The 14,564-nt window shown below is 51.1% G+C and overlaps 1 protein-coding gene across 5 annotated transcripts in view; it reads right to left on the reverse strand.

The window, feature by feature from the left end:
- The window catches only part of MEGF11 (multiple EGF like domains 11), a 340,206-nt gene that overhangs the window by 258,424 nt on the left and 67,218 nt on the right, over positions 1-14,564 (reverse strand). For 4 of the 5 annotated variants that reach the window (XM_045541340.1, XM_045541327.1, XM_045541357.1 and 1 more), the window contains exon 4: positions 7,072-7,077. The exons of the other annotated variant lie outside the window; for it this stretch is intronic. The gene's annotated coding sequence lies outside the window, so the exon portion shown is untranslated. The remainder of the gene's footprint in view (positions 1-7,071; positions 7,078-14,564) is intronic. 5 annotated transcript variants of the gene reach the window in all.

Below are 14,564 nucleotides of genomic sequence, written 5' to 3' on the forward strand. Positions count from 1 at the left end.
AGCAAGGAGCGTCCCTCCCCGGGTGCATGAGCTGCCCTGCTACAGTCCAGCCCCGTGGTTGCAGAGTCTCTGCTCGCCCCTCTCCAGTGACCGAGCGCTCCTTAGTTCTGGGGCTGGTCCAACCCTCCCACTCTCAGGTGGCAGGAGACGGTGTTGTACAGGCAGGGAGCCCAGGAAAGCATTAGCACTGCAGTGGTGGTGACGGGGACACTGGGGACTAGTGAATTAGTGACTCACATAATGCCCAGAGGGTCCTGTCTTCTACCTGATGGCCGGCATCAGGCTGTGGTGGCACCCACTGTGCCCACCCTGAACACCTTCCTTCCCATCCTCCTCCCAGACCTGTGTCCAGGAGCCTCAGAGCCCAGGGAGAGACCAAGAACCCCCAGAAAGGGGATGGACACGCTTGAAGCTCTGACTCGGGTGGAGCAAAGGCAATATATGTAACCTAAACATTTGTACCCCGTAATATGCTGCAATTAAAAAAAAAAAACAGAAATGAATGACCCTTCCCCAGTCCTCAGGTCTGGGGCCATTTAAGATGCTTTGACTCCATCATTTTGGAGTTTGGAGGGAAAATCCTTTAAGGTTTTTCTGCACCCTGACTTGGTCCACAACAGTGGTCACTCCAGACACATCCTCCGCACAACCCAGCCCACCATCCCCCACTACACGGGACACCCAGGGACCTCCTGGCACATGGGAGGGCGGGAAGGGTGAGATTCAGGCATAAGCACTGATGCTAGAGAGGCCACGATGGCACTTTCTCCAGACCATGGGGACAGATCTGGGGACACGGTCTCAGTCTGACAATACCCTCTGGGGACCTTTTGGAGAAGGGGAGGTGCTGAGGGGGGAGAAGAGCTTGGCAGGGAGGATTAGCAGGACTTCACACCTGGGCTGGATTCCAGCAGGGTTAGTTGAGGGAAGCCAGGGAGGCCCTAGGAGGGGGTGCAGTGGTCAGCAGGACCCGACGTGGGCTCACCATGGACAAGGCAAGTCAAACTACCCACAGTTCTGCCACATTAGGAAATGCAGACAACAGCATAAGAGATCTTCTGAAAGACTTTGAGCTCTCTCAAGGTGTAGCCGTTTCCTCTCCCTCTTTGCTAATGGAACTCCAATTCGTTCATATGACAGATAGAGCAGCACCAGCCCTAAAGGATGAGTTAAGATTGGAGATCTCATCCTCCTTGGGTAATGATTGGTATAAGGGTGGCCACGTGTCTTGTTCTGGTAACAAAGTATAGGGAGAGGTAGGCTAGGTATGGCTTTCTTTCCTAAATAAATGGACAAAGCCTCCTGAGGAAAAGCCCTCCCTCTCTCTCCGCTTCCTGCCTGGAACACAGACGTGATATCTGAGGGTGCAGCAGCTATCTTGTGACCATGACGCAACAAGCCCACATGCAAAGGATGGTAGAATCAAAGGATTCTACATAAAAAGCCTAGTTCCTCAATGACATGGTGGAATCACTTCACCAGCATCAGAGACTCAACCTCCAGAAATCTTGCTGTGTGAGTAATAAATACCTGTATGTGTTTTAAAATAGTCTAGTTGGTAAAGGTTTTTTTTTTCTTGACTTACAGCTGAACTCTGTGCTAACAGATATAATATCCATGTAGGGAAGGTAGAAGTATAATTTCTAATGTCATTTATTCATTCAACAAGTCTTTGTTGAGTGCCTACTGTATGCTAGGTACTGTTCCAGGCACTATAAAAGAATGTATTCCTGCCCTCCTGCACTATCCTAGTGGGGAGGAAGAGGAGATTAAAAAAATGAGTAAGTAAATGATGTATGTTATGTGGTGATAAGCGCTATGGCAAAAAACAAAGCAGAGAAGGGAACGGGATGCCAGAGCAAGGAGAGGGGGTTGTGACCTAACTAGAGTGGTCTGGAAGGCCTCGCTAAGAAGGTGATATGTGAGCACAAGAAGGGAGGGGCAAGCCATGCAGGTGTCAGGGGAGGAGTGTCCCAGGCAGAGGACAGAACAGTCCAGGTGTGCTGACAAGGACGGCACAGCCATCCTGGAGGGAGGTGGGTGGCTTGTGGCATGGTCACAGTCTGCCCTATGTTTTTCGACTTATTTCTCAAAGACTTGGACAAACATCTAGACTACAGGCTCAAAAGATCCTTGACTATGAGGAATCAGATGAGACTGGATGAGGATCTCAAAACATCCTGACAGGCTGGAGCAATGGGCGGACTAGAGAAGATGAAACGTAGCAGAGATAAATGTCCAAGTCTACACTCTCCATCCAGAGCATCAACAGCGCAGCCCTGAATCGGGGAAGAGTTGGCAGCCACGTGAGAGAAGCAAGCTCAGGGGTGCTCTACGGCAGGGAACTCCACAGAAGTGAAAAGCTTGAAAAGCTAACAATACCATCTCCACCAGCATCTTCATGGATGCGTTTTAAGTGAGAAGTGTGTCAGCCCCTCTCTCTCTGCATGGGTCGGACCAGGTGCTGCTGCAGGACAGGGTCCAAGCCACAGGGACACAGATAAGCCGGAACCCGGCTGGGGGTGCAAGGCCAGGCTGTGGGGCCCCGAGATGCCCTCTCTGAGGAAGGACGGAGAGAGCCAGAGGAGCGGGCCCTCGGAAGGACTCACGTTCATTCTTGCACTCGCAGGTACTCGGTGAGCACCTACTATGTGCGAATCATGGTTGCTGTTCTGGTAAAACAGAAGTGCCCTCGCAGACCATCAAGCCAGCAATGACCCCACCAGTGCCTTTCAAATCTTTGAAAACAACCTGCACTAAGAAGTAAGCTTTACGTCATGACCCATTTGACACAGATACAGACGTGCGTATCTGCGTGGCACTGAGACACAGCGGACACACGCTCCACAAAGCCGTGTCTACCTCTCTTGCATGGGGGGCAGTCTAATATTTTCTAGTTTTCTAAGATGAGCTCAGGCCCACTGAATTGATCCTATGACCTGTTCATGGCAATGTGAAAAACACTAAACAACATGTGATAGATGCCACAATATGGAACACACAGGTGCTGGGGACCAGAGACAGGGGTCAGGGTCAAGCACCCTGAGAAGTAAGGCTCAGGCTAAGACCATAGGAAGGACCAGGAGACAACCAGACAACTTTTTAAAGAGAATGACCCGATGTCGGCCACGGTTGTATGACAGTGTGAACATGCTTACTCCACTGAACTGCATACTTACACATGGTCAAGATGGTGCATTTTATGTTATATATACTTTCCCACAATAAAACCTTTGTTCAGGCTTTTAGAAAGAGGGAGACTAGCCCACAATCACTGCCTTCAGAAAGTGCAGAGTTGTGTTGCCTTAGGAACACCGGGCCGCACTGTAAAAGAAGGAACAACCGCAGGAACATGACATTTGTCAAGGGCAAGAAGCCAGACACAAGAGAGAGCTCACCGTGCGATCTCACTCGTGTGAGGTTCGAGAACAGGCAGAATTAATGCACGGCAATGGAAACAAAAACCTCTCGAGCTGGATGGGATTCACATAATTCACATCAACTTACAAAAATTCATCAAGGTGTATACTTTTTTAAAAGGAAAGGAAATGAAAGAAAAAGAAATGTCATTGAATTACTTCTCAGGTGGAGGTTAAGTTCAAGTCAGGGAAATGTTGCATATAGTCAAAATGACCCTTGCAGATCTCTTAAAATCACCCACAGAGATTCATAGACACAAGTATAAACAACCCTGTGGCACACTGCTTACATACTCTACAGTTTGAAAACCCCCAGATTTGACCAAAGACTAGAAGAACGAAGGGGACATGGGGGCCCAGGTGCCAGGGCCTGCAGGCCTCCACCTTCACAGGAACTGCCACATCTCTGGTGGGCAGCAGCGGGTGGGAGGAATATCTGGAGGCTCCTGTCCACCCGTGCACGCCTGCTCTGTGCTGCTTTAATATCATAGTAAGCCACTGCCGCGTGTCTTGTTATATATAAGTGTCTGTTGTAGTGAGACTTAAATGAGCAGAGTTCTAAAACTAGCAGAAAAGTTACACATACCCATCATTCTATCTTTAGGCTCCTTCTATTTGGCTCCAAGGAGGAGAAATGAGATGGAAACACCAGGAAGACGGATTTCAGCTGAGGGAAGAAAGAGCTTGGGAACTGAAGTGCAGGAGCTCTCCAAAGATGGACCGGGCTGGTAGATAGTGAGTTCCCCGTCAGCAGGGGGAATGCACAGGCCGAATATTTGTCCGACCAGGTGACCTTTATAGGCCCCTTCCCATCTGGAACTTCCGAGCTGGCCAAACCTCCTGGCTCCCTGTCCTGGGCATGTCTCCTCGGCTCACAGCTGCCCGGACAGTGGGACGTGGAGCTGGAGAGAGGAGCCTGCCAGGAACGCCAGGTGTCTGTCCTAATAGAGGATTGCTCTGCCACCCCTGGGGATTTACGGCCTCCCTCCTGAGTTATGGGAAGGCGGGCGGAGCCTATAAAAAGGAGCCGTCCTGGCTGTGCCGCGCACAGGGCATCAATCAGCGACAGCCTGACCACTGGAGCAGGGTGAAGATCAGTCTGCTGTTCTCACCTATAAATTCTCCCTGCCTGCACAGGAGGAGCAGATGTGTCATATTTAAGAAGAGCTCCTGCCATGGTTTTAATTCCAGGGAGGTGGGGGCTGCAGGGGAGAGTGAGGAGAAAGTAGCCCTAAACGTGGCCTTCAGCTGGACTCACCTCTCACTCAAGCTCCCAAACCCACCCCCCTCTGGTCCCATCCCTAAGCAAATGGTGCTGAGCAGATGAGAAAGGATTGTCCACCTGGGGGCAGGGCTTTTGGACTGGGGTGGGGAGTGTAACGTGGCCTGAACAAAGCTGTAAACAGAGGTGGAGTAGTCACACCTACTTCTGGTACAACTTCTACTGTAGTGGCAGGAAAGACTGATAGTAAGAGTGCAACGGATGGACAGAGAAGGGCCAGACTACCCTGCGTTGTTGCCCTGAACACCTCTGGGGGCACCTTTCACATTATCACCAATGTGAATGGAGTTGTACAGTGTACGGCCTAGATAGCTGTACATGACAGCCCCGAAGGATCTACATAAGAGATCTTTCTTCTTGAGAATAGGGAGTGGAGAAAACATTAAACCAAGAGTTAGGGGACCTGGCTCAAGTTCTAGCTTCACCTCTGACTTGCCAAGGATCTTGAGCAGTACATTGCTTCTCTGAGCCTTTTTTCACTTGCCTGTAGAATGGGGTCAATAAGTCCTGTCCCACTGGACCTTTCTCACCGGGTCTGGCATGTCTCCTGTGGGCCTTGTGGAGTTTTGGACAGACGGCAGCTTCTATAGATGACCCCTCCAGGGTCCACTCAGACCCCAGTCCCAGCCCTTAACCAGCCTCTAAAACTTACCACCCTGCCTTTCTAGGGGCCACCCCTTTCTAGGACAGAACCTACAAGAGCTGACAGGATTTATAGCCATGCATAAGGTGCTCCATAATTTCTGAACTAAAAAGCAGTACATTTGTCTGACAACCAGAGAACATTGGAAATTGGAACCGTCCCAGAAACCCAGAGCCATCTGCTTGCTGATCCCAGGCAGGTGACTACAGCTGCCAACAGCTGTGCCCACTGAGGAGGGGCCACAGGGCACAGGCAAACTTTCTGGGCAGGACTGTCTCTAGCTGCCTGGGAGACTCCGGGAGAGCAGGTTGCCCTCTCCGAGCACGCCGGGCTCATCCTTTCAAACTAGGGCAACACCCATGGCCTTCCCCTCACAGCTCGTTAGAAACAGTGCTTTCAAAAAAGTCGCAATTGTTCAAGAATTTGGGCTTAGCTGCTGAGAGAAATGAGCCAAAAAGAGGGTGGCGTGGCCCAGGGGCCTGGACCTGGCTTCTGGGGGACATAGGTTTGAGTCTTACGCCCACCACTCAGGCCCTGTGACCTTGGGCAAACTCTATAAACCTCCCAAGCTTCAGGTCTGGCATCTGTGAACCAGAGGTGACGCCACCTACACGCAGGGCTGGTGTGGGGCTGACAGAGCGTGTGTTAAGTCTCCGGTATAAGGTAGGTGTCCCTAGGGAGGCTGACCTTGTCAAAAAGCTTCACGCCATTTTACTTAGGAGATTAGGGGCCGGGTTTATTTCCCAGGTAGGTCACACGGACACTGCCTCACCACACCAGCCCTGCCTTTCACAGACACAGAGCCACTGTGGGCAGAGCCAGCGCAGAGCTGGGCATCTTGACAAGGGCAAGCAGCTCCAGGGTGATGGCATGGGCTCCTACCCCTCGGGGTAGAGAAAGGAACTGTCCAAGGCCAAGGCCAGCCAGGGCAAAGGAGGTTGTGCCCCTGGACAACCCAGAGGGGGGCCCTATCCTACTCTCATGACGTTTCAGAAACCCATGGTCCATACATCCTTCCGCCACCTCCTTTTTATAGCTAACGGCCCACGGAGGGGGAGATCTGTCTGAGGTTGCACAGCCAGGAAGTGAGGCTGAAATACCCATCTGGAGCCCTGACTTCCAGGCAGGGCAGACTGCACTGATCTGCTCACAACATGGGTAAGTTTTCCCCACCCTGGTGGCTCCTGGCCTCAGGGCAGAGGGGAAGGGCAGGAAGCTGCCCTGATGAAATCGTTGCTGGCCTTGCCTCGGAGAGGCCGGCTTTCACCCTCTGAAGCCCCCAGGGCAGGTCGCGTGCCAGCAACCTCCAAGGATGGACCTCCTGATCGCTCTAAGCCGGGTTCCTCCCAGCAGCCTGAGTGAGCTTCAGAAAACCCACTTCTGATCCCCTGCTTACAGCTCTCTTCTGACTACAAGACCAAAGTGCTCACAGTGCCTTCCAGACCCTGCCAGCTCCTGCCTGACTCAGCAGCCTCACCTCCAGCTCTTCTTCCTCTTGCTCACTGCACTGCAGCCTTCGCACATGCAGTTCCCTCTGCCTGGAATGCTTTTCCCTTCACCCCCTTGCCTTGGTACCTGCTGCCTGCCCTTCAGACTGCAGCTGCAACGGTTGTTCCTCTGACACCCTCCAGCCCCTGCTCCGCTGTCAGGCCTGCCTGCTGGGTGCCCTGTGACCCTCCCCTTTGCAGCACACCCACAGTCGTGTGAGGTGTGAGATCAGTGACGACCTGCTCCTTCACTGTCCAACGTGGTGGCCACTGGCCACATGTGGTTTCCAAGCACTTGAAATGTGGCTCGTCCAAACTGAGATGTGCTGTGTCAAATATCCATTAATACTTTATATAAATCACAGGTTGAAATGATAATATGGTTTTAGATATACTGGGTTAAAGAAGGCATATTATTAAAATGAATGTCATCTGTAACCTTTTTTAATGCGGCTACCAGAAAATCTTAAACTACACATGCGGCTCACAAGGTGAGGCTGGCACTGTGTTTCTGTGGCACAGCACTGGTCTGGCCAGCGCCGCCCTCCGTCAGCCCCGCGCAGGCTCACCGCGGTGCACAGGACCCAGCGCCCTGCCCGTCGTGGGCGCTCAAAGAACATTCGCTGAAGGATTAAGTGCCAGGCTGCCCACCCTGATTTCAGGAGGGGGAGAAATGCAAACGGGCCACCTGATCTCTCTGGCTTCAGCCGCCAGCCCCACCCTCTGCCCAACAAGGACCCAGGCCCAGATGTCTGGACTCAAGAGGCTTGGCCGGGACCAGCAGAGCCAAACCTGCGAGGAAAGGATGGCCCGACACTCAGTGAGAGCAGAGTCAGTCGCTCGCTCTCTCTCTCTCACTCTCTCTCTCTGTCTCTGAAATATCATTTCTCATGGTTTGGAATGAAACCCATTATTCCCAATTAACCTGCCGTGAACCCGCAGTCCTTGCTGGCTTGCCCATAATTATTCATCCATAGTAATAGCTAAAGTAAATTCTGGCCGTCTCAGTGAACACTGACATCTCCTTTGGGAGAACTTTCAAAGATGCCACGTCCTTGGTTCCTTATCTAAAGCTTTCCTGCCCCGTTTTGTTTCATTTTCTTTTTTGCAGTTAATCCTTGAGAAGAAAGCATCCCAGATCAGAATAGCTCCATCCATTCCGACCCTGGCTCACTGGACAAGACTCTGCCAGCCAGAGCTGCCTTGTACCTTCCCACCCCCGGGGAGGAGGAGCAGGAGCAGGGTAGGCGGCACCTGGGCCCTCCGGGTGAGCCACAGAGGCTCTGTGCGACTGGCCACTCCTTCTCCAAGCTCCCTTCACCCCGCCATCCCGGGAGTCAGGCTCCGCAAGTCTACAGAAATTGTGCATGAAGTGTCCTTCTGCACAATTTTTTGGGTTGTCAGATGTAATTTACTAAGAGACCATCTGCCCACCCCCCAAAAAATGAATAAATAATCCAGAAGGAAAGCTAACTTGTCATTTTAAACTGAGTGTGGGTCCTATGTTCATCCTTCTACCTAAAAGGCTGCATTTAAAGCATAGTGGCCCCTCCCCCATTATCACAATACCAGTGGGAATAAGGCCCGAGTCAGGAGGCGGGTGACATCAGGGAGAAACATGGTGGAACCCCTGGGGAGGGACAGGGTGCTGAGACGATGCCTCCCTCTTGCCACCCTTTGGCCTGTGGGGGCTGTGTCCAGCTAGGAAAGCTCTTCTGGACACTCTGCATTTTGGGGGCCATTTCTTTCTGCCATTAAGACAGCAGAGTCCCTAGCAGGGAAGTGTAGAGGGTGGTCAACCCCATCTGAATCCCCACAATGACTGTGACGGCTTCAGGCCCCAGCCTCCCTGCCTACAGATGCGTGACCTCTGGACACAAACTCAGCCTCTCTGGGCTCCAGTTTCCCGTCTGTAAAATGGAGATCAAACCTTTCTTGCCAAGTGAGTAGGGTGAGATAATTTTTTGAAAGCGACCAGTGGCTTGTGATGCAATGTGCCATACAAATTTAAGGGGTTCTTATCATTGTTCTTATAGAATGGGAGGGGGTGGCCACACATGCTTTTGCAGTGGACACTGAGGCAGGCTGCTTCGAGGTGGGCAGCTAAAGACCCCCACTCTCCACCCCTACCTCCCACCCCCCAAGCCCTGCCTGCAGCTGACTGGAGACCCTTGCAGGAGGTGAGAAATTCCCTTCCCGAGAGCTCTCAGGCAATGACTGGTGGACCAACACAAGAGGCTGGCCCACCCCCCTCCCACCAGGGGACCACTCTGAGGTCCAGCTCAGGCTCCAGAACCTTCCCCCCGACAGGCCAAGGCTAGACTTGATGTGAGGCCATGTCCTTACAGCTCCTTTCTCTTCCTACCCTGCTTCCCTCCCTCCCTTTCAGGTTTCTCTCTGCAGTGCACCCCAAGAAGAAGTCAAGGTCCGGGATCCTTGTCTCAGGCTCTGCTTGAGGAAGCCACGGGAGACGCCTCCTTTGCAGTGGAGGCTGCTGCTGTGGCTCTCGTTGGCGGATGCCATGGCACAGGCCCAGTAGGGCAGGGAAGACACCGTGTTTCTGCCGGACCTGCAGACTGGGGCAGGCAGACACCTGCTCGGCCAGAGGGGAGGTCAAGGAGACAGAGGCACAGGAAAGCTGGGACTGGGAGAGAGCCGGGCTCCCACCAATGGTGGGGCAAGGCCCTCGCCTCTGGGACGTTGGTCCCACCCCTGTAAGTGCTGGCGCTGATGTGGGATGATGAGAAAGCCCCTGCCACAAGCACCCTGGGATTCCAAGGACAGAGAGGACAGCGGGTCCCTCACTCGAAATGGGCCGGACTGTGCAGGATGCAGCGCCCCTAACCCTCCACTGCCAAGTGCTCCGCACAGGGGGTGAGGGTCCCTGGAGAAGAGAATGTTGAGGCAGGAGAAGGAGGGAGAGCTCTGGGATGTGGGTCACCCTGTCCAAGTCTCCAGACACCCTCTCTACCTTGTCTTTTTCTAACCCAGTAAGAAGACCATGCTGAGACCCCACCACCCTGCTGCTCCCCAAAACCAATCTGAGAGAACCCCCACGCCGCCCCTCCTCTTCTCCGAGGGGGTCAGTCCTGCCCGGAGGATGCACCACGGTTTGCACTTTCTTCCCATTCCCCCACCGGCCACCCACCCTCGCCCAGCTTCACCCTTTGTCAATAACTCCTTTCACAAGGTCGTCATTACCCACTAATTGTCCAAAATTTCATTCCCTCATCCTTCTTGGTTAAGGATTGATTTAAGGAATGAGTTCAATATCCCCGCCGTCTCCAAGTGCTTATTAATTCCCGGTGCCTCCAGCGCTGCGCGCAGAGCCCGGCTCACCACACACGGCTTCGCCCCACGCTGATTGGCAAAGCCCTGGCTTTTAGGCCCGCAGGACGGGAGGCCTAATGTGCACTAATCTATCACTGCTTCGCGCTGCTGGCAGAGTGACGGATGGCGGTGACGGAGGGCGCAGCGAGGGAGGCGGCCCTCCGCCGGCTCCAGGCCCAGGCTGGAGTCGGAAGTTTGCTCCGCGGGAGAATGACCGGCACCTTCGGGCAGGCCGGGGAGGCGCTGTCTTGCCAGAGCAGAGACCCAAGACGCCAGCAGGAATCAAAACATTCCTGCCCCCAGCTCTGCCTCCCTCTGAGAGCCGAAAGGCCGCCTAGTGCGTGGCCTCGAGGGCTGGATGTTGCCGGTTCACCCGTACTTCACCGTCCAGCCCTGTCTGTGGCCTGCGTGGCAGACCCGTATGGATGGCAGCACTGGGCAGCCTTGTCCCTGCTTCTGGGCATTCAGCCAATGGGGAGCCCTGGCAGCAGACTGGAGGGAGGGGAAACAGTCCCGCTGTCACCCACCCAGGGCACCGCACCACCCGTGCCTCCGCTATACTCTGCCACACCTTTGTAAACAGTCCCTCCATTCAACTCCCCTCAAACTGCCCAGCTCGACTGTGCCATCTGTTTCCTGCTGGAACCCTACCGGACCCCCGACCAATACCTCGCATCTTACCGATGAGGAGACAGGCTCAGAGAGGACCAGGTTTTGCCGGAGGTCACACGATGAGTTCGCGGCAGGGCTGGCTCCAGAGCTCAGGGCTTTGACTCTGTGTCTAATAAGGTTTTCCAGCCTGACTTCTCTGCATCCCTTTTCTGTCCCTGCCTGAGCACAGTACACACCTCTTTTTATATGGGCCACCCTGGGAGGAGTGTGTTCTGGGGGCCGTCAGGGCTCAGAGAACCTGCCCCTGCCCAGAGACAGCAGCTTCAACGCACCTCCGACGCCCCCTCCACAGCACCTTCCAGATGCTGGGCCATCCACCCCTGTGCTGCTCTGTGGCCTGGGACACTTTTTCTTACAGTCTTTATATTTATCCCTCAGGCAACAGTGTACCTCCTGTTGAAAATGGCAAGCCCTGGGCTATCCTCACCACAATCAAAACCCAACCAAATCAGTAGATTTGGAGTCCAAATTTCCATCAAAGGCCTCTCTTTTTACTTAAGTCCTTCATGACAGAAGGCAATTGTTTACTCAATAAACTTTTACTCAAGCTTCTCCTGTGGCTGTGAAACTCCCCGCCTCACCACCATTCCCCCCTCTGACCCCTAAGAAGGAGGCCAGTGTGGTCCACAGGGGCAACTCCAAGCCCTGTGACCTGTTCACGAAGGGTCCAACCCACCTTCCCACCAGACCCAGGGGAGCCATGCACAGCAGGGGGAAGACTGGCCACCTGCTTCCTGCAGAGAGACCGCCCTTAGTTTGCCACAAAGCAACAGCCCATCCCAGCAGCTCAAGTCAATGTTCTCTCGGATGGCCAGGGGCCTCTGCTCCAGAACAGTCCTCAGAGGGGCTGACCATGCCCTCCTCTATGACCTGAGACACACGCTCCCATGAGACAGAATCCTCTCCCAGGGCTTCATGACACCTGGTGACAGGTAGTCTGCTCAGGGCTTTGTGGTCTATTCTTGACACTTCATTCTAGCTTGGTCTCAACTATTCCATAGGAATTGAGAACCCAAGAAAACTGCCAAGTCCACATATACCTGGCCCAAATCTAAAAGTCATCAGCAAATCCTACTTCCATGACTGCCTTGAGATGGGACAGGCAATCACCCACAAAGGCTCCCCAAGGGGAAAGACAAGGCCAGAGATTAAAAAGGGGCTGCAGGGAGAGAGGGATGGGGTTGCTCTACTTACTATAGACCTCTGGGAACAGCCCCATCTCCACCCTTTCCAAGAGGGGAATGAAGCATGTGCCCAGGGCTTCATCAAGAGAAAACTCACCCTGGTGAATCGAGGCATGGTATATAGGAAAACTTCTGGGCTGGGGACTAGGAGACCTGGGCTCTCGCTCAACCCTGCCACTGACCTCGCTCAACCCTTCCGTTTCTGGCCTCTTCTATAAAATGAGGGATCAGATCAGATGAGCTTTAATGCCATAAGTGATGTGACTTTGTGCATTTTTCCAGGGAGAAGGAGAAGCAGTGGCCTTCAATCCTGGTACTTTACTCTGGATAACCACAACCCCATAATGCCCTTCCCATAGAGCCACCAGGAGAAAACCCAGCCCACGTCCACCTCTAGGCCTATCTTGGCTGTTGGAAGGAGCTGCTCTGAGGAGCTGGCACACCTCATTCCACAAGGAGTCAAAGCCTCCAATCTCTTTGTAGATTTCTTTGGTCAGTATGGTCATCTTAACAATATTAATTCTTCCAATCCACAAGTATGGGATGTCTTTCATATTTTGTATCCTCTTCAATTTCTTTCATCAGTGTTTTGTAGTTTTCATTGTAGAGATCTTTCACCTCCTTGGTTAAATTTATTCCTAAGTATTTTATTTTTTTGTAGCTATTATAAATGGGGTTGCTTTCTTGCTTTCTTTTTCAGCTAGTTCATCATTGGTATATAGACACGCTACTGATTTTTATATGTTGATTTTGTAACCTGCAACTTTAGTGAATTCATTTGAGCTCTAAGAGAATTTTGGTGCAATATTTAGGTTTTTCTATGTAGAAGATCATGTCATCTGCAAAGAGGGACAATTTGACTTCCTCTTTTCTAATTTTGATGTCCTTTGTTTCTTTCTCTTGCCTAATTGCTCTGGTTAGGACTTCAGTACTATGTTAAATAAGAGTGGTGAGAGACATCTACAGATTCAGTGCAATCTCTATCAAAATACCAATGACATTCTTCACAGAAATAGAAAAAACAATCCTAAAATTCATATGGATCCACAAAAGACCCTGAACAGCCAAAGCAATACTGAGTGAAAAGAACAAAATCGGAGACATCACACTACCTGACTTCAAAATGTACCACAAACCTATAGTAACCAAAACAGCATGGTATTGGTATTAAAACAGACATATAGACCAACATAAAAGAACAGAGAACCCAGAAATAAATCCATGTATTTACAGCCAATTGATTTTTGACAAAGGCCCAAGAACATACATTGGAGAAATGACACCATCTTAAATCAGTGGTGCTGAGAAAACCGGATATCCATATGTCGAAGAATGAAACTAGAGCCCTATCTCTTACCATACATAAAAATCTACTCAAAATGGATTAAAGACTTAAACGTAAGACCCAAAACTATAAAACTACTAGAAGAAAACATACGGGAAATGCTTCAGGATGTTGGTCTAGGCAAAGATTTTATGAGTAAGATTTTAAAAGCACAGGCAACAAAAATAAAAATAGACAAATGGGACTATGTCAAACTAAAAATCTTCTGCACAGCAAAGGAAACTATCCATAGAGTTAAGAGGCAACTTGTAGAATTGTAGAAGATACTTGCAAAATATTCATCCTACAAAGGACTAATATCCAGAATATACAAGGAACTCAAACAACTCAACAGCAAAACAACAAATAATCCCATTAAAAAGTGGGCAAAGGAACTGAATAGACATTTCTCAAAAAAAGCCATACAAATGGCCAAGTATATGAAAAAATGCTCAACATCACTAATCATTAGAGACATGCAAAGGAAAACCACAAGGAGATATCACTTCACCCCAGTTAGAAAGGCTACTATTAAAAAGACAAAAATAAGAAAAGCTGGTGAGGATACGGAGAAAAGGAAACTTATACACTGTTTGTGGAAATATCAATTAGTAGAGCCATTATGGAAAACAGTATGGAGGCTCCTCAAAAAACTAAAAATAGAACTACCATATGATCCAGCAATCTCCCTACTTGGTATTTATCCAAAGGAAAGGAAATCAGCATGTGGAGCAGATATCTGCACTCTCATGTTTACTGCAGCACAATAGCCAAGGCACAGAGGGAGGGGAGGCTGGGGGAGATGCAGCATCTGCTAGGCATACCCTCTTTCATACAGTAGCTACATGTGTCTATTTAAACCTAAATTAATCAAAATAAATAAAACTCAGATCCTCAGTCACATTAGTGACTCAGCCATATTTCAAGTGCTCAATAGCCATACATGTCTACCGGCTACCATATTGAACAGTGCAGACGTAAAACATTTCCCTCACTGCAGAAAGTCTCTTTGGACAGTGCTGATCTAGAAACCAATCTTTGATTTTGGAAAGTGCTTCCTCCAGCTTCTCTGATTTCTTTCTGCTGCAGAGTCAGCCCATTTTCTTCAGTCCTCTGCTCTGGAGAGGATCCTAAGTGGCTTTAGAATGGAGCTAGGCCACAAGTGACCAAGGGGTGGAGGTTCTGTCTGCCTGAAAGATGGCCTTGGACACTCTGTCACCCCC

The sequence above is a fragment of the Lemur catta genome, chromosome 1, assembly GCF_020740605.2.
Source record: "Lemur catta isolate mLemCat1 chromosome 1, mLemCat1.pri, whole genome shotgun sequence".
Lineage (NCBI taxonomy): Eukaryota > Metazoa > Chordata > Mammalia > Primates > Lemuridae > Lemur > Lemur catta.